Below are 22,518 nucleotides of genomic sequence, written 5' to 3' on the forward strand. Positions count from 1 at the left end.
TTTTCAATAACACTATCATCTACTCAAAGAAAGATCTTCATTACTTTTCCCACATGAATAACTATATCAAATTATTCCTAGATACAAGTACCCCAATTTCATTAAAAATCCCTTTAGAGTACATAACACTAATCAACTATCTCGAAAAAGATTTCAGAAACATCCGAGAAATTTCTCTCAAATAATAACATTTTATACATTTATTCATTTTACTAGATCTCTCAGATGAGTACATTCTTTCCAAATTCCATTCACAAGGAAATGGTAACACCATTGCCTTTCATATTTACTTGATCAACCACCAAATTCATGTTTCATCAAAAGCATATAGGCCCTTTCAAAGTTTAAGCCAACCATTACCCAAGTCAATAAGAACATGAAAGAATGATTCAAGTTTCACATACACTTTTAAAATATCACCTAGAAAACAACATTCCATCCAATTATTCATATCAAAAGGATCATGAATACAATGTAAAAACTTATTTTCCTAACACAACATTCATTCTAATAAAAAATTTCTCATTACATATACTAGTCTACTTATATTCCCAAGTATCATATTCATTAATAAAACATCTAGACAAAGAGAAGAGGGAAAAAGAGAGATATCATTCTAATGAATAACATGTACATACTAAATCAAGGCCATGCAAGGATAATTAATTTCTCCAAGCACATAATCCTTGTCGAACAATGCAACCACTACCACATGTTATAGAGTCACATTTTGATAAGGAACACAAATATAATATTCCATGAGATTTCCAAGATTTAATAAGCATAGCTTGAATGTTGGCAATTGACACACATTTGCTTGGTTTCATATGTTGTCATTGATGGCAACATGTTCTGACTTCATTCCTTGGTTTGGTTGTTCACCGACACCAGTACCGATAGGTATCTTCACCGGTAGGAAGGATTCTATGGGTATCGACATTGCAGGCCGACATGACTTACAATAGGATACCGGTATAGGAGGTCGACATCATTGGGAGATTTGGCAATCAACAATTGATTTCGAGATTTATGTATATATGTAATGAACCGACATGTATATTTATTTTGTAATTATCTATGTAAATCGACATGAGTCATGAAGGATTATAAGGGTATATACATTAGTTGATTAGATCATTTTGTGATATGGAAGGATATGATTGTAATGAATGTAATGTGAAGATTGTGAGGACATTTATGTAAGAGGTTATTCTGGTAAAGGTTTAGGATTTCAAAAATGGAATAGTCAGAGCTTAATCGAAACTATACTCAGGCATAGGAGATGCTATCATTGCATTTCATTCATTCTTCTAGATTGTTGTCTGGATTTGTATGTAGTCAGTGAGACTTCTTTTGTGTTGAGTAGTGTGTTCTAGGTTGTAAGCCTTCTTGCATGTGCAAGCCCCCCATATTGTGTAATATCTTTTCATATGGCTAGTGGATTGATATTGTGGGTCACAAATCCCACTGTGGTTTTTCCTCTTTGAGGTTTTCTACGTACAATTCTCTATTTTATGGTATTTATTTGTGTGATTGACCCCCCCCCCCCTCTCGGTGTTCTTGGATTCCAACAATTGCTATCAGAGCCTTGTGCCTTAGAGGAAGTCTAACAACTTGAGGGAGATCCTGAATCTGGAATCCATGGATACGGATATGGAGAAGCAACTTGAGGTAGCACTTAAAGATTATCATGCTGAAAGGATGAAGAACTTGAAGTTACAAGATGAATTAAATTCTGCCAAGGAATTCATTCTTATCCTATAGGAGAGGTTGTCATTTGTTCAAACTAGGAGAAAGGAACTTCTGCAAAATCAAGAAAATGAAGAGAAAGATGCCCTTAATGAACTCATCTGATAACTGAGGCGGATGCCTTAGGGGTAGGCAAAATTCATGAACATATTACTTAAGCCCCGAGAAGAGGTTCTGGAAGATGTTCTAGACATTGGAAAGGTTTATTCGGTATGGAGATGTTCGGCCGAGATCCGATATGTTTCATCGTAAGTCATTCATATCAATGATGGATTAGGGTTTCTTGAAGGTTAAAAGGTTGAATCCACTTCATTTTTTATCACCTTACATTAAGAGTAATTAAGAGAGATATAGAGTTAGTCTAAGGCAATTCAATGCGATTAAATATCTTCTTTAGTGATTTCACCAGCGATCGGAAGAGTTCTCTAGGGTTTCATCGACAACCATTTCTCAAGTACTTATCGAAATCATCTTTCATCATGAAAGCAAGATCATCTTTTGCACCTACTTTTATTGCAAATCCTACTATTGTCGAGGTTAAGGATCATCCTAGACCAATTTTCAAGCAATGTCCGCATATTGCCACCTTGGATGATTCGATTGGTGCATTTTCACGTGTTTTGGAAGGAGTTTTATATGTGGAAGATGTTAGAGCATACATTCACTACCACATTGAGGATCTGGGTATCAGTGACATCAAGAGAAAGTATATGAGTGATTTGATGGGAGACTCTGGAAAGATCAAGCCCGAGTATAAGCACATTGAAGATTTAGGGTTTACCAACATTCTTGATATCCCTAAATTTGAAGATGAGTTCATCAGATATGTATTGAGAAAAGTGCATGGAGAATTCATTTGGTTGGATAGACCTTATAAAATCATGAAGGAGGCCATTAAGGCCATCATCAGTTTTTCGCAGATTGATCAATGTCCAAAGAAAATGATTTCAAATGATTAGGTTAAAAAATTCATCGGTGCAACTTTGAACTGACGATTGATGAGGGTCAGCACCATCACTGATAGAGATATCAGATTTGGCAGCATGATCATTGGTTACAAGGTAAGTCAATCCAATCATCTCAATTCTATTTATAGCTCCTGCATTTATGTCGCACATAAGCTCATGAGGGAAAATGAGAAGATGGATCTTTGTGGATGGATGTTAGATGAGTTGTTAATTAACCTTGGGAAGATCAAAGGAGAGAAGAAGGGGACATTCTAGCATGGGAATCTTATTGTTTTCTTGATGCTATTTTTCATTAATGAAACTCCTACTTTTGGGAAGAGATAGTGGGCATTTGATATCCCAATAGGAAGACAACTGAAACAATCTATTGCTAGTTTGGGTAGTCAGTGAGATGATAAGGTTTGGGGTTATTTCAAGGCATTCTAGAATGATATGAAATCTAGAGAGATGGTTCCAAAAAAAATTGTTAATAAATACTCAACTGAGATCTGCTTTATGGTTAAAAAGGATGAAACCTTAATGGAAGCAGTTAAACCCCAAAAGATATGGATAGAGGAAATGGGATATGAGTTTGATGCTGAGATTCTGGATGCTTATGCAAAGATGTTAATTGATGCACCTATTGATGAAGATGATAAATACTTTGGTACTACAAAAAAGAAGAAGCAAGAGGTTCAAACTAAATTTAACTAGAAGAAGAGGGAGAAGCAGCAAGGCAAGGCCAACAAATTTGTTGAACAAGTATCTCAGGATATCAAAACATTAATGGATGTTGTTTCAAAAAAAGGAAGGAAGAGGAAAGAACTTGAAGTCTTCATTGATCCTATTCCATCAGACTTTGGAACTGAAGATGACGCACCTTTAGCATTCAAGAGGGTATTGAGGAAGAAAGGTGAGGAGACTAAAGAGGAAGCAAGGAAGCAACTGGTAAGGAAGGTCACAATCAAGGTACCAACAAAGAAAAGAGCTCCAAAGGAAACAACTTCTTCTCCATCCAGTAGTGGAAGAAGAAAGAAGATGGATGACACAGACCTTGCAATTGTATCTGGTAATGTAGCTATTATTCCACCCAAGACTTGTGCAAGAATTGGTAGATGAAATCACTAAGGATGGTATGTTGAAAAATGTACAATTCTATTATGAGAATTTAGATGATGATGAGCATCTAGAGAAATTGAAGTAGATTTGTTATATCTAGATATATATAAGAAAGATTTGTTGGAAATTGAGAATCAAATAATGGCACAACTATATGACAACCTAGATGCTAGGAGATTATCAGCTATGGAGGAGGACAAGCACATAAAGATTCAAGAGCTATTAACTACTTGTGGATCCATTACTCCAAATGGGTTGGATATGACACTTGAAGTTGCAAACAGAATAATTTTTTGAAGCAAGCACATGATAGTTAGTCTTATGTTAGGTAGGGTTAATGAGATAATTAGTGAGGCATGGGTTCAATTCTTTGTTGAAAACCCTAGTTTCTATACTTCACTGAAAGCTACAATAGACACTACTGACATCCTGATTAAAGGGAAAGGCAAAGCTATAATGGGTACCTCATCTACAATTTTGAAAGATAATAAGGCATTGGATATAGAGCCCCTGGTAGAATCTAATGTATAGGACATAGAGGTGATATCGAAAAATGTAGATATATCAGCAGATTCACAGAATGTATAGGTTGATGGTATGATGAAAGAATAAGTATCTGGTATGATGAAAGAATAAGCTTCCAAATATCTTAAAATAGCTAACATCGGGTGATCTTCCATACCAACATTTATATGGAGTCTTTTCCTTACCTCTCTTTATTAGAACCCGATTCATAGTGTAGACAGCTATGCTGACAGCTTCTCTCCAAAAGGTTTTCACTACACCTCCTTTTATCAACATTGTCCTAGCAGCTTCAACAACTGACCAGTTGTTTCTTTCTGCGATACCATTCTGTTGTGGTGTCCTTGGTGCAGAAAGTTGTCATTTGATACTATTCTCTTCATAATACCTAGTGAACTCCTAAGAAATAAATTCACTGCCTTGATCTGTCCTCAAATATTTTATCTTCTTACCACTCTCTTTCTCAGCTAAGGCCCTGAATGCCTTGAACTTACCAAAAGCTTCAGTCTTATCCTTCAAGAATATGACCCACATCATCCTTGAGCAATCATAAGTGAAAATTATGAAATATATATCACCTTGAATGATTTTTGTTCTTATTGGTCCACAAAGATTTGTATGAACCAAATCTAACAAGTGCTCCACTGAAAAGGATTTTCTTTTGAAAGTTGAAGAAGTCATCTTTCCTAACTGACATTCTTTGCAAAGAGCATTAACCGGTTTGTCTAGCTGAGGTAAACCTCTTACTGTCTTGGACTTACTCACTTTAATAATGTTATCAAAGTTTATATGACAAAATCTCCTATGCCAAAGCCAACTATCATCTATTTTTGCAATGAAACAGTTGCTAACTTTAGAATTAAGGTGAAACAGGTTACCTTTAGTTTGTTTCCCGGTTGCAATCAATTCACCTTTGTTGTCAAAGATTTTGCACATACCATTTTTAAACTCCAGTGGGTATCCTTTGTCATTGAGTTGTGCCACACTCAAAAGATTGTGCTTTAGTCCTTCAACCCAGTAGACATCATCTGCACTGCTCTTCCCATTAAGAGAAATAACTCCTTTACCCTTAGCCATGCAGGGTGATTCATTGCCAAATCTAGCAACACCGCCATCAAATTCCTTCAAGGAAAGAATTTTTCTCTGATCACCGGTCATATCATGTGAACAACCACTATCAATGATCCAATCATCAGAGTTATCCATCCTGGATACTAATGCCCTCTAGTCTGATATCTCTTCCTTAATAGATACAAACACAATATCTTCACTAGCATCACCATCAGATTCTTCATCAGTGATACCACTATCAATAGCAATAAGACAATCTCTCTTGCCTTTACCCTTATACTTCTTGAATTTATCTCTCTTGTGTTCATTTTCACCATTAGGACAATTAGCCGCTATGTGACCAATCTTGTTGCATGCAAAACATTTTAAAGGTAATTTACCTCTATATTTACCTTTAGGCAACCGTTTTTCCAACAATGCTTCAACCTCCACTAGACTATCTTCATCATCAACATCTTTGTTGGATCTAGATTCATAACCTTGACTCGTATCTCTACTTTTTCTCACAGATGGGTTAGAAACAAAATCTCTATATGTAGACTCAGATTTCTGTACACTACCATCATAACCATTCAATTCAAAAGTAGTAAGCTTGCCAATGATGGAGTCAAGAGTTACCTTAGTTTTATCAATGGACTTCAGCTTCTGAATAGCTACAACTCAGATAGCATAGATCAGTAGCAGGGTTCTCAGTACCTTACTGATCACTGTGGCATCTTCCACTTTCCCTCCTACACTCTTAATTTCACTGACTATCTCTTTTATCCTTTGACCATACTGTTGTATATTCTCACCTTCAATCATCCTCATGTCAAAAAACTTTCCTCTTAGACTCTCCTCTTTAGCAATCTTAACATGTTCATCACCGCTATAAATCTCTTGAAGTTTTTTCCATACCTCATATGCACTATCAAGACCATGAACATCTACATATTCAACATCAGACAAGGAACTGATAATAGCCTCCAATGCTTGATGATTTTCTTGTTGTTCTTTCTTCTAATCATCAATCAGAATCACAGTAGGTGCAATATACTTAGTATCTGCATGATCCCAATACTGACTTCCTAGACTCTTGATGTAAATTTTCATTTTATCACTCCATATCCTATAGTTTTCTCTGTTGAACTTCGGACCTTCCTTCTTCATCATGATCTAGCAAATATTTTCCTCAAGTTGTTAGGCTTAGACCTTAGAGGACCCGAAGAGCTCTGATACCAATTGATGGTATGATGAAAGAATAAGTATTCGGTAGATTACTGAGAGGGGGGGTGCATCAGTAAATAGAAAAACTGATACAAACATTCCCAATCTCAATCTCAATCTCAATCACACAAAGTAAACTTATCAAATGAAATACCACTATAAATACTCATAATAAAAACCTAGCTGACTGTTACAACAACTTAACAGTAAACAACATTAAACTTGTAAACATCCAAATTCTTTATCATATGTCAACATATTCCATTTCTCAATGCTTCCAATTGTCATGCCTTATCAAAATAGTTAAGTAGTTAATCAAATCAATCATAAGATCATAACCACAAAAGCATTCACCATATGACACAATTATTTTTGGCGTGGAAACTTGAATAGGTAAAAAACAAGGTGAGATGAGACTCATGAGATAATATCTGAACTCTTCTAAAGTTCGCCCTATTAGGAGCCAAGCCTGTTAAATCTTTTACAAAAGTCCCGTTAAGTATTGATCCTGTTAGGAATCACCCGGTTAAGGGATTGACTACAAATCCCTTGTTAGAAGCAAATACCCTGTAAGGAGTAACCTTAGTAGAGGATTTAAAAATCCAATCTGATGGATCACCTTGTTAGAGGATTTAATAAGTAACCAAGCTTATTAGAGCTTACCTAGTTAGGGGTTTCAATTCTATTGTAATTGTTAGAAAACAATAGGAGTTTTCTTGACCTGGCTGAATAGCACTACACTTGCTTGATCAGATCATTTTAAGCTCCTATCTGCCTTTATTCAAATTGCATACTCATTATCCATTTTGGCAACCATACACTCAACTGATTTCTGCCAACTTTTGCCAACTCTAAACAAAACAACTTCATCAACCTTAAATACAAATCAATTAGGTCGGTAACACAACAAAAACCTAATTCTCTCATCAAGATTACAAATAAGTCGGTACAAGTATGTGTAATACCCTAAAAATGGTCACCTAAACCATGGGCCCATAATCTTGACAACATCACCAAGGTCCTAACCAAAGGCAATTAAATCAATCTTGAGCACATAATTAATTCTTTAATCATTAAATGTCACATGGCAAGTGAATTATTCTATATTAATTAAATATTTATATAATTAATTAAATCATTCCAAGAAACTCATTTTGATCAATTATCCTATTTAATTTATTAAATATCCTAGCATATTTAATTAATTAATAAATTTGCCATTTAATCATGCAAAAAAGGAATAAATTTATTACAAAAGAGGAATTAATCACAAAGCAAGAGTTAAATTGAAAATAAAATAAAAGAATTGAATTGAGAGAGAAATCAAACTTGAGATATTATTTCTTCTTCTAAATTGAGAACTTGAAATTAGAAAAGCAATTAATTGAATTATTGATCATTCTCTAAAAGTGAAACTCAACTTTTTAGAAAAGGAAGTTCAGTTGCATTTGAAAAGACTCTTTTCTTGAATAAATCAAAGAATTATCTATTTTTATCACAAATGTATGGAATTAATCATATCTTATTTCTGATGCAACTTGAATTTCTTATTTAAATGCATTTCAATTAAACTATAATTGGAATCTATCTCAAGGTTAACTGAATCTGATTTCTCAATTATTTCAATTAATCCTAAATTGTACTTTTTCTTGATCCCTCTTGTGAATTATCATAAATTCAGCCTTGAGATCTCATTCCAAAACACCCCAAAAATATTTGAGAAACACCCTGGAGATTTATTATTATACATTTTTTGTTGTGGAGTCATTGAATATATTGTGCTTGCTTTTTGAGATTATTGCATCTTAGTTTAGTTTTTTTTGCATATTATTTTATTCATGATTGCTTGAATCGATTATTGCTTGAATCTTTCATCCATCTTGCATCCATTTATCTTAATATCATTCTCATATAGATTAAATCCTTCATCTTGGTGTAGTCTAGTCACTGGTATTGCTTATACAAATCTGAGAGCAATCTTATACTCGCATCTTTTAGAAGGAAATTAGTCAATTTGTTATGGTTTTATTATTCATGCTTATATCTGTCTAACCATACATGTAATGACTTAATTGAAGTGTTGTGTCTTGCAGCTTATAGACTTATTTCATTTTTTCACACACATTTCTGGCGCCCACCGTGGGGCTGAAGACTACATTTTTTGGCCTCCAAGATTAACTTTTTTTCAGATTTATGACTTTTTGGATTTTCATCCTTACAGTTTCTGTGAATTATTGTACGACATTTCCCATATGCCCAAATGACAAACTATAGGTGTCGTACAATTTGATACAGTTTATCATACGATTTGGTAAGAATTGTCGTACGATTTTGTATTTTCCTGGTTAAAAAAAAAGTAAATTTCATTATTCTGGCTTTCTGTCCAAATTGATTATACTGACGCTGACCCTGGCCGGTTATCTGTTTATCTGAAGAATTTTCACAACCTAATCAGTTTTCTTGCAGGCTGCTTGTCGAAGAATATGCTTGTCATACAAAGACAATATGACTACTGATTCATTATCTTTGCAGGTTGCCTGAGAAGAATAGACCAAACATCATGTATTCTTTAAATTCATTTTTAGGTACTGATAACTCAATGAAGAATGAATAGTACCAAACCGGTACTGAGAGGGGGGGGTGAATTAGTACAAACAAAAGTATAGTCCAAAACCGGTTTGACAGCAAATACTCCAAATGACTGCCAGACAGTGATACTAGTTGAAACAGAGTGCAACCAGTAAGACCCAAAATAACTAAAACAATCATAAACTGGTCACTCACTAAGCTTTCCTCTTAGCTCAATACTATAGTACCATTACACCCTCATGCATGAATAGGTAAACTATCATCAGATCTTTACAATAGTTAGTTCAATATGTTTTATAGACAGGCATAAAACACAGAACCATCATATGCTCAACAGGTAATAACAAAGCATCACAAGATAAAAGCATCACACATGACACACATATTTTTCACGTGGAAACCCAACTGGGAAAAACCACGGTGGGGATGAATACCCACAAGCTTCTTTTGAACTCTTTAGAACTCCACTCTGTTAGGAGCCTTGTCCGGTTAAAGACATTACAATAGGTTCTGCTAGGAACCGATCCTGTTAGGGATCACCCGGTTAAGGGATGGCTACAATACCCGGTTAAGGGTTAAACCCAATTAGGGTTACCTTGTTAGAGGATTTCAAGAACTCAATAGCTAAAGGATCTCCAAAGCTCTATAGCTTCCCAGAACTCAATAACTTTGAATTACCCTATTAAGGGATTTGAATCAAGCCAGTTAAAGCTACCCTATTAAGGGATTTGTATCAAGCCAGTTAAGGCTACCCTGTTAAGGGATTTGTATCAAGCCAGTTAAGGCTGCCCTGTTAAGGGATTTCACAACTGTTGAAGTGGTTAAAGATCAACAGGAATTACAATGATCTAGTAACAACACTCAATGCTAATGTAGATCCATTTTGGCTCCTCTTCACCTTCTGCACATTCACTTTGTAGGTATCTCTTCTCTCCTTTGGTCTGGCAAGAATCATGTATCATGTCCCTTGGATACACACACACAACTTTTGCCAACAACCTTAGAAAGAAACACAACATCGATCTTATAGGAAACAGGCAGGTCAGTAGCAAAAACCCTAAACCTGTTAGGTTAAGCAATTCAAGCAGTTCAATCTTGAACGTTGAATCATACTGCATTAAATGCAACAATCTTGAATCTATCTCAAGACATTCTCCATTGTCCATTATCCACCGATTTCATGGCGGCTAATAACCTATCATGCGTTATCACCATTTGACAAACTTCGCACATTCCCGAGGTAGATAGGAATAGTCTTCTTCATGCAAGATCCTTCATGCGCACAGGGCTTACGTGGCAACATGACTTGTTCTCCGTTATACTGCTAACTCATCACACAAAGATCATTGATTGAGTCACACAGGCTTGAGGTACTCCAACTGGAAATCCTGAAGTGGAAACTACCTACCAACCGGTAGTCATACAATGCTTCCATGTGTCGGTTCCCATAACAACATGTCGGTTCACCTTGAGAAAATACACCACTTCACTTTGGAATATATACCAGTTCACACATATGCTGGTTCTCTCTTCTCACATATCACATATGCCGGTTCACTTCATATCACATATTGACATCAATGATAGCATACAATATTATTATGTCCTTATACTGATTCACATAATGCTAACAATCTCCCCCTTTGGCATTGATGGCAATATACAAAGATATCTCTCCACTTCACATCTTCTCCCCCATTTTCTGCAGATATCTTTTCCGCTTGACTCCTTCTCCCCCTTTGACAACATTGCCAAAGTGGAGGCACAAGCATCCCTGTTCCATTATGTTGCTCCCCCTGAGGAGTAGCATCCTTCAACACATCAATCAACAAAAAATTGACTATGCAATACCTGACTGATGTGGAACAAATATTTTTAGTTCACCTCCTAAAGGGGCAGAACCCCCAATTCACCTCTTAAATGCACAAATGTAGTCTTTGGGAGAGGCTTGGTGAATATGTCTGCTAACTGCTCCTTACTGGAAACATGTTCCAGTGCAATCTCTTTATTCTGAACCTTTTCCCTCAAGAAATGATACTTAAGCTCAAAATGCTTGGTTCTAAAATGTAAAACCGGATTCTTTGAGATATTGATAGCACTTGTGTTATCACAGAATATAATTATCGGTTTAGATATAGGGATTTTGAAGCCATTTAAAACATGCTTCATCCAGATTGTCTGAGTGCAGTTCATGAAAGCTGCAACATACTATGCTTCCATTGTAGATTGAGAGATACAACTTTGCTTTTTACTCATCCATGAGACCAGTCTACCACCAAGAAAGAATGCACCACCAGTTGTGCTTTTCTATTTATCCATATTACCTACCCAATCAGTGTCTGTGAATACTTTCAAAATGAAATCATTGGTGTATGGGTACCACAATCCATAGTCAATTGTTCCCTTCAGATACCTAAGAATCTTCTTGACTGCAACCAAGTGGGATTCTCTTGGACTTTTCTGGAACCTTGCAGTAATGCCAACTGCATGTGCAATATCCGGTCTACTATGCACTACATAATGCAGCTTACCAATCATTGATCAGTATTCCTTCTCATCAACCAGTGTGGAATCATCTTCTTTTGTCAATTTGCAATTGGTCACCATCGGTGTACCAATTGGTTTGCTATTTTCCATGCCAAAGGTCTTCAATAGCTCTTTGACATATTTGGACTGAGTGATAAAGATTCCATCTTTCATCTGCTAGATCTGCAGTCCAATGGAGAGCTTAATCTCCCATATGAGTGACATCTCAAACTCTTTCTTCATCTCATCAGCAAACTCATGACTCATCTTGTCATCTCCACCAAAGATAATGTCATCAACAAAAACCTCACAGATCAAGATCTGATCTCCTTCAGACTTCAAGTAGATATTGCTATCTTCACTTGTTCTCTCAAATCCAATCTTCACAAGATGGGAATGTAGGTGCTCATACCATGCCCTAGGTGCTTGCTTTAGACCATATAAGGCTTTGTGTAGCCTACATACCATATCACTATCTTCAGATAGGGCAAACCCATTTGGTTGCTCTATATACACCTCCTCTTCAAGTACACCATTTAGGAATGCAGATTTTACATCCATTTGATATATTTTGAACCCTTTAAAAGCTGCATATGCAAGAAGCATATGAACTCCTTCCAATCTGGCTATAGGAGCAAAGGTTTCTCCATAGTCTTCTCCTTCTTCTTGAGCATATCCTTTGCATACCAATCTGGCTTTATTCCTAATCATTGTGCCATCCTCATTCAGCTTGTTTTTGAACACCCATTTGGTGCCAATGAAATTTTTATGCTCTGGTCTAGGTACCAAGGACCATGTACCATTTTTCTCTATCTGGTCAAGTTCCTCCTCCATTGCCTTGATCCAGTCTCCATCTTTATGAGCCTCTTTGAATGATTTAGGCTCAAATTCAGAGATCATACATGAGTTTTCTCTGATCTTTCTTCTTGTAAGGATTCCTACATCCTTATCTCCTATGATCTGTTTAGGATCATGATTCAGCTTGACATACCAAGGAATGGTCTTGACAGGTTCTTCTTGCTTTTCCTCTTCATCAGTATCAGCATTCGCCGGTTCAGGAACACTGTTACTGGTACTTGGTTGACTGACAACCGGTTCCCAGAAGGTTGTGACCGGTTCATTTACAACTTTCTCACTACCAGTTTCCTCAGTTTTCTCAGAGGATTCATCAACTCTTACATTGACACTTTCCATAATTCTCTGAGTCCTATTGTTGTAACACTTGAGAGGCACTTTACTCTTGGTGGAATATCATAGGAATATTCCCTCATCGCATTTAGCTTCAAATTTACCTTGATGTTCACTCCTCTTGATGTAACATTTGCTACCAGATACCCTAAAGTAGCTAACCACAAGTGTCTTGCCGGTCCAATACTCATAAGGAGTTTTTTCCTTACCTTTTTTGATGAGTATTGGGTTCATTGTGTAGACTGCAATGCTCATCGCTTCTCTCCAAAACATGTGAGATATTTCCTTGAATCAACATGGTTCTAGCTGCTTCAACCACAGTCCAGTTATTCCTCTCTGCTAGGTCATTCTGCTATGGAGTTCAGGGGGCAGACAGTTGCCTTTTGATGCCAAATTCTTCACAGTACTTATTGAATTCACCAGAAGTGAATTCCCCTCCTTGATCAGTTCTGAGACACTTGATCCTTTTACCACTTTCCTTCTCCACTAATGCTCTGAAGGCTTTGAATTTCACAAAAGCTTCAAACTTGTCTTTCAAGAATGTGTCCCACATCATTCTTGAGCAGTCATCATTGAGAATCATGAAGTACCTATCACCCTGCACACTTCTAGTTTTCATAGGACCACACAAATCAGTATGCACAAGATCAAGCAAGTTGTCAGCAGTGAAAGATTTACCTTTAAAGGTTGAGGAAGACATTTTCCCCAATTGACACTCTCTGCACAAGGTATTATCTGGTTTTCTTAGCACTGGTAACCTTCTAACTGCCTTGATCTTACTAGCCTTCACAATGTTATCAAAGTTTACATGGAAGAGTCTCCTATGCCATATCCAGCTATCAGCAAGCTTAGCCATAAGACATGTACTTATATTTGCATTAAGATGAAATAGGTTACCTTTGGTCTGCATGTCGGTGGCCACCAATTCACCATCTTTTTCCTTTGATTCTATAAACTCCATTCTTGAATTCCAGAGTGAGGCCACTATCATTTAGCTGGGAAACACTCAAAAGGTTGTGTCTGAGACCATCAACCCAGTACACATTGTCAGCATTGCTCTTTCCATTCAGAGAGATGGACCCTCTGCCTTTGACCATGCATGGTGCATCATTTCCAAAGCAAACCACACCACCATCATACTCCTCCAAGGATAGAAACTTGCTCTGGTCACCTGTCATATGGTGAGAACAGCCACTGTCAATGATCCACTCATTGGAATTATCAAACCGGGAGACAAGAGCCTTCTTGTCTGCCACATATTCCTTTACAACAACAAACACAATGTCTTCATTCTCTTCATCTTCTGATTCCTCATCTATGACACCTTCATCAACTGCCACAAAACTGTTTCTTCGGTTTCCTCCTTTGAATTTCCTGAACCTTTCTGGTTTGTCCTTGTTATCACCATTAGGATAGTTTATAGCAATATGTCCTATTTGGTTACAAGAAAATCATTTCAAAGGTAGCTTACCTTTGTATTTACTGGTTCCTTTAGGAAGCTTCCTGGCAAGGAGAGCTTCAAATGCCATCAAAATCTCCTCATCATTCATTTCTCTGCTCTGACTAGGTTCACCACTAGTGCTAGCTTCTTTTCCTTTTCTGGATGGTAAAACAGAGGCTTTAAATGCTGATTCAGTCTTTTGAACACTGCCATCAAAACTATTTAGCTCATAGGCTGTTAACTTGGCTATGATGGAGTCCAAGGATACCTTAGACTTGTCTATTGATCTCAGCTCCTGGATAGAAGCAACCCTTATTGCATAGACTCGCAACAGGGATCTCAGGACTTTGCTTACAATAGTGGAATCTTCTATTTTACCACCTGCACTCTTGATTTCTCCAACCGTTGTTTTGATTCTTATTCCATACTACTGAATGGTCTCACCTTCAACCATACGCATATCTTCAAACTTCCCTCTCAAGCTTTCATCCTTAGCCTATTTTACATGTTCATCACCACCATAGATATTTTCAAGAGCATCCCATACCTCTTTGGGATTTACCTTGCCCTGAACATCAATAAATTCAATGTCAGATAGACTACTAATAAGGGCTTCCATGACTTACCCATTTTCTTGTATCTCTCTCTTTTGGTCATTGGTGAGAGTACTGGTAGGGACAACATAGACATTCTCAACATAACTCCAGTGTTGAGCACCCATGCTTCTGATGAATATCTTCATCCTATCTTTCCATATACCAAAATTTTCCCTGTTAAACTTTGGACCTTCCCTCTTCATCATTTGACTGGGATCTTTACCTCAAGCGGTAAGCTTACAACACAGAGGACCTAGAGGGCTCTAATACCAATTGATAATTCAATGATGAACGAATAGTACCAAACCAGTATTGAGGGGGGGGGGAATTAGTACAAACAAAAATACAATCCAAAACCGGTTTGACAACAAATACTCCAAATGACTGGTAGGCAATGATACTAGTTGAAACAGAGTGCAACCGATAAGACCCAGAATAACTAAAACAATCATAAACCGGTCACTCACTAAGCTTTCCTCTTAGCTCAATACTATAGTACCATTACACCCTCATGCATGAATAGGTAAACTATCATCATATCTTTACAATAGTTAGTTCAGTATGTTTTATAGATAGGCATAAAACACAGAACCATCATATGCTCAACAGGTAATAACAAAGCATCACAAGATAAAAACATCACACATGACACACATATTTTTCACGTGGAAACCCAACTGGGAAAAAACACGGTGGGGATGAATACCCACAAGCTGCTTTTGAACTCTTTAGAAGTTTGCTTTGTTAGGAGCCTTGTCCGGTTAAAGACATTACAATAGGTTCTGCTAGGAACCGATCCTGTTAGGGATCGCCCGGTTAAGGGATGGCTACAATACCCGGTTAAGGGTTAAACCCAGTTAGGGTTACCTTGTTAGAGGATTTCAAGAACTCAATAGCTAAAGGATCTCCAGAGCTCTATAGCTTCCTAGAACTCAATAACTTTGAGTTACCTTGTTAAGGGATTTGAATCAAGCCAGTTAAAGATACCCTGTTAAGGGATTTGTATCAAGTTGGTTAAGGCTACCCTGTTAAGGGATTTGTATCAAGGCGGTTAAGGCTACCCTGTTAAGGGATTTCACAACTATTGAAGTGGTTAAAGATCAACAGGAATTACAATGATCTGGTAACAGCACTCAATGCTAATGCAGATCCATTTTGGATCCTCTTCACCTTCTACACATTCACTTTGTAGGTATCTCTTCTCTCCTTTGGTTTGGCAAGAATAACGTATCACTTCCCTTGGATACACACACACAACTTTTTCCAACAACCTTAGAAAGAAACACAACATTGACCTTATAAGAAACAGGCAAGTCGGTAGCAAAAACCCTAAACCCTAAACCTGTTAGGTTAAGCAATTCAAGCAGTTCAATCCTGACCATTGAATCATACTGCATTAAATGCAACAATCTTGAATCGATCTCAAGACATTCTCCATTTTCTATTATCCACCGATTTCATGGTGGCTGATAACCCATCACGCGTTATCACCATTTGACAAACTTCACACATTCTTGAGGTAGATAGGAATAGTCTTCTTCATGCAAGATCTTTCATGCACATAGGGCTTACGTGGCAACATGACCTATTCTCTGTTATACTGCTAACTCATCACACAAAGATCACCGATTGAGTCACATAGGCTTGAGGTACTCCAACCAGAAATCTTGAAGTGGAAACTACCTACCAACCAGGAGCGATACAATGCTTCCATGTGTCGGTTCCCATAACTACATGCTGGTTCACCTTGAGCAAATACACCACTTCACTTTGGCATATTTACCGGTTCACACATATGCCAGTTCTCTCTTCTCACATATCACATATTCCAGTTCACTTCATATCACATATTGAAATCAATGACAACATACAATATCATTATGTCGTTATACCAGTTCACATAATGCCAATAGGTACCTAAATTGCTATTTGGTTAAAGAACAAATCTGTATTTTGTGTTTTAAGTAAATTCTGAGAGGTAGGAGAGTATGCTCTTGTCTTTATAAACAATCAAAAATCCAAACCCTTGAGACGTTTTCTTTAAGTTTTGAGATTTGTACATCTTTAGCAGGCCTGCCCTCCCGAGGAGCTAATAACTCTTAAAGCCATTACGACTGGTGAGAGGGGAACGACCCAAGTGGGACCGGCTAAATGCCAAGTACTACAACCCACTATAAAATAAATGTGATTTAATGAAAATCAAGTCAACGACAATGCTCGGGAATAACTCTCCTCTGTACCTTCGGGTATATTAAACCTTGGTTTTCAAAGCTGGGAGACCTCTTAATTGATTTTATACCTTGACGTGCTGAACGGACCCCTTACTAGTTCCAATTAAAATCAGAAGCTACCCGGTTCACCTCCAAAAGGGGGATAATCTTTGTGCAAGAGAGATAGTAACTCTCCCAAGATACTTGTCGTTTCATGCCCCCATTAGAATTTGGAGTCGGCTAATACGGCGTTGAGAATCCATTGCGTGAGACTTAGTGACTGTATTTTGATTAGCTATTGGGTATGTACCTGAGTCAACAAGTAAAGGTTTTCTTCTCTCACCAAATTTCATAGGGTTTGCATGTTGTGATTGGAGTTATTACTCATATTATTTATTTTCTATGTTTTCATCCCTCAAACTAAAACTAGAATACCAAAACTAGAGAAAACAAGAAACAAGTCAGTGATAAAAAACTCTGTCCGTGTCAAAACTAGTCTATCCTAAGTTGAAACTCTATCCAAAACTAGTCTATCCTAAGTCGAAACTCTATCCAAAACTAGTCTATCCTAAGTCAAAATTCTATCTAAAACTAGTCTATCCTAGTCAAAACTCAGTCCATCTCAAAATTGGTCATACTTAGTTGTCATACTCAGCCATTGAAAACTTAGAATTTAGTCTTTGTCCAGTGAACAGTCATACGAGTTTATTTATTTATCGTCCTACTACATACCTTCTGTCATACAAGATTCCATCAATCCTAACAGTCTGTCGTTTAAGCTTGCATTTTATGTCGTACGATCCCTGATTGTCTCTCATCCTATTCTAATAATTGTCATTTTAGGCTGAATCCTGTGTTGTATGATAAATCATTGCACTGAACAATCTATCATTTCAGATATACCAACCTATCATACGATATTAGGTAGCAACTCATATGAAACATTGTTGTTGTCATCTTGAAGCTTTTAAACTGTCATCTGGCTCAGTAAAACCTACCGTACGAATCTCTGATTTTGTCAGTCTAGAATAATCAAACTTGCCTAAAATAGTATACAACAAGCATAATACTAGTTATCATCATCTTGAGTATAAATAGATCAAGACAGTGTACCTCTATCATTTGTGTTGCACGATTTGGTCAATCATCTTTTAGCTAGTTCAATCAACTACTTATCAAACTAAAGTCACTTAGATAACATCTTATACAGGATATATCGTTCCCGAAACCAGACTGAATCTTAGTCACTTCTCTCGAATTGACTTAGATAAACATCTTAGATAGGATAGATCTTTTCTGAAACCAGACTAAATCTTAGCTGCTTCTCTCAAACAATACATTAACGAAACAACTAGCTTTGAATTTGATCTTGACTTCTACATCACAAACAACTTTAGGTCACACCAATCAAATAAAAATGCCTATTCAAACCAAGAGTTCTCATAAGAAAGATGCCAAAGGAAAAGGACAATCCTTCACATATCAAGATAACCCATTTTACATAAAGGACTTGCTCACTGATAAACCTTCATCATCAGAGATACTAGTTTATGACGAACCTGTATCTCCCACTATACATGGGATAGAACAAAATGATAAAGACAACTTCAGTATTCATGAAACCGATAATAATACCTCATCAAGTGATGCTGAAGACTTTGAACCTCCAGAAAAAGATATTCGTAAATGTCAAAAGGATAAAGATTTCCGAAAAATGATGAAGGCTATCATGGCTAGAGAAAAAGAAGACTATTTCTTAGAATTAGCAAAACAAGGTGCCAAACTTCCTACTGGATATGACGTTCAGACTCTTGTTACTAAAAAGGAAGAATCACCTATAATAATGGTACACAGACAATTACAAGCCTTACAGACTAAGATCACAGAACTGAAAAAATAAGGATAAGTCCCCAAAGTAATATTCTCTGGAGACAATATGCCCATTTCCATTTGACAAAAATCTATACATGCCTTCATTTCCTCCACGAGTTGAGATTCCAAAATTTGACAAATATGATGGTACCTTAGATCCTCAAGATCATGTCAAAGAATTTTGTGCTTCCTACATGGAGTTCATGCACGATCAAACGTATCTCATGCATCTTTTTCTGAGGAGTTTGGGAGGACAAGCTATGCAATGGTTCTCAAGTCTACCTAAAGGAATAAAAACATTTGAAGAACTAATCCAACTATGTTTACAGCAATACTCATATAACATTTGACATCCCATGACTATGATCGAGCTTTGCAATACCAAACAAAAAATAGGGGAGCCTTTTCTTACTTTCCTCCAACGTTGGAGAAAGATGTTCTCTAGGTATTCACGACCTATCCCAGATTTTGAGAAAATGGATATATTCATCAACAACTTGATCCCTAAATTGAAATATAGTAAACAAATGCAAGTACACCCATCATTTAACAAAATGGTAGATAATGTTATTCAGATGGAAGATGTGCTTATAAAAAAAGGAGATATCTCACCTTGGAAAGAAACACAACCAAGATCTACCTCTAAAGAAAAGAACAAGTAGTGGAAATATGGCAAAAACAACAACAAGAACATTGTTAATGACAAAGTAGTAGACACTGTTAAAACCATCTCAAAGCCCATGATATTCAACTTGGCTAGTGGCACACAAGCACTCAAAGTAGTTGAAACTACAACAGAAAATCCTCCGAAGAAAGCAAAAGAGTGGTTCAAAGAGAAACCTTGGCTTTCCAAACCTAAACATGACTTTACTCCTCTCAAAGAATCATACTAATCTGCTTTCAAAACTCTATTGGCAAACAACCTGATAATGTTACCAGATAATTCTAGGCCATATGATCCAGACGTCAAACCAAAATGGTGGAGAGAAAATGAATACTATGACTACCATGAGAATAAAGGTCATAACACAAACAATTGCATGAAGCTCAAGCATGAGATTCAAGATCTCATAGACGTTGGTAAAATAATTTTTGGGAATCACCCAACCAATGTTGATCACAAAGCATTTAAGGACCCTTTACTTGTTTACGAACAAGGTTATTCTTCAAAGACCAAAGGAGGCGCCAAAGTAAATTACACTTATACCAGCAATGACAATGTCATCAACATGATTGAGTCTTCCCAATTTGAATATTGCAATGTGATTATAGTCTAAGATAAACAAAATGAATCATGATATGCAAAGGCTATGACCCGTTCTCAAAAGAAAGTCACTCTCCAAGGAGCTAGTTCTTCAACTCCGGCTCAAGCAACATCAAACCTACCAGCCTTGTCAAACAAACAAAAAGAGTTAATAATTGATAAATTTAAAAGGCTAACTTCAACATCATCCTCTGGATATAGCGTTGTTGAACAGCTGAAAAGGACAAATGCTCAAATCTCAATCTTTGAATTGCTAAAAATCTCTTTTGCTCACAAAGAGATCCTGGACAAAGCATTGCTAACTACTAATGTTCCAAAAGATTTATATATTGATCGGTTTCAGTCTACGGTGGGTCATCTAACTTCACCTCACTATCTAACCTTCTCTGAAGAAGATGACAACTCACTAAATCATCCACATAACCAACCATTGCATACTGAAGCCATGATCCATAAACACAAAGTTAAACGTGTTTTGATAGATGGAGGTGCGAGGTTGAATATCTGTACTTACAAACTACTTACACAACTAGGATTTTCTAAAAATGTCATTGATCCCACCAAGAAAATAACAATTAAAGCCTATGATGAAGAAGAAACGACCTCTAACAGTCTGGTATCATTACCAATTAGGGTGGGACCTGTAGAAAGAGATGTCATTTTTCAGGTGCTTGATCTTCCTTTGTCATACAATATCTTACTAGGCAGATTGTGGATTCATGAAATGAAGGCAATTCTATCAACATACCATCAATGCTTAAAATTTCCTTATAACGGAGTTGAAGTCAGTATTCCTGCTGATACCAATCTCCACTGTAATGCATTAAGAAAAGGTGTTGATACTTTTGTGCCTCATAATAAGGTAGCCTCTACAAATGAAAATCTGGAAGCTTTGATGAAGGACTTAGAAAAGAAATTGAAGATTACAAATATTGATATGGATGGCTACAAGATAGAAGCAGTACCTTCATTAGTCTCTCTCCCTCCATCACCAAAACAGTTGGGCAAACCATCAGAGGCTATGAGAACACAAACTTCAACTCTAACTATCATATATGATGGTCATTTTGTACAGTCTTCTACTTCCCTGGCAAATGAAATAGAAGAGGATGTTGTTCTTAAATGGATTTTCAAGGAAGATAGTCAAAATGAGGAAGTGTGACATTATGAGATTTTCCCAACCCAATATGGTCCTGGCTACAAAATGATTCAACGCATGGGATATTCAGGTACCTATCCTCTGGGAAAAAATCAAGAGGGTATTAATGAACCGATTCAGCTACAAACAAAGTCCAAAAATGATAAAGCTAGACTGGGATACAATCTAGGAAAAACATCAAACCAAAAACATGCTTTTAAGACTAAGTGGAAGAAAAAGACACTGCCTTCAACATTATAGGAAGTAAACACTCAACAAATTCAAGATGGCTATGAAAAAGAACAAGAGGAACTAGCAATCAAGAGAGAAGAAATAATTAGTACTCAAGTTCTGATGGTATTAGCTACAATACTATAAGAAGTAGAAGTCCAAGAAGATATGAAAGAGGAAGTAGAAAGAATCAGGGAATTGTTTACACCACTGAAAATTCCAGTCACATACACTGGTAGGCAACAAGTAGAAGATTCAGAGTTTGACTCAAATGAGTATGAATGGGGTTCAGATCACCTCTCATATACATCCATTATAAAAACTCTAGAAGAATCTACTGGTATCACAGATGATACTCAAGAGCTGATGCACATAAAACTAGAAAAGGAGATACAGGAAATCAGACTAAAAAGATAAGCAAACTATGAAAAAGGGCTAAAGGAAGGAAGAATACCAAAAAGTTTTTTCATCTATTATGGTCCCCTCTACTAAGATAGAACAAATCAAGTATAGCACTACATAAGAAGAATTGGAAGCTACAGAAGTAGAACCAGTCATTAGTCCAAAGGAAGCTGAATGGAGTAGATGATAGGGAGTCACAGAAACATCAAGATCATGTCAATAGGCATGTCAAATACAAATGATAAATGAGGCAAAGAGTGAAGGAACTTGTAGTATTAAAGATGTTGGTGTTGATACCATACATATATTCACTAAATCACTTGAGGAAGACTCAGAAACTTCATCTGATGACTCTGACAATAGTCCTATTTATAACAATATCTACTCAACATCAAACTCTAAATCATCTAATGTAAATGATGAAAATTTGTCTACTGATCTTATTAC

This window comes from Cryptomeria japonica, chromosome 10 (assembly GCF_030272615.1).
Source record: "Cryptomeria japonica chromosome 10, Sugi_1.0, whole genome shotgun sequence".
Lineage (NCBI taxonomy): Eukaryota > Viridiplantae > Streptophyta > Pinopsida > Cupressales > Cupressaceae > Cryptomeria > Cryptomeria japonica.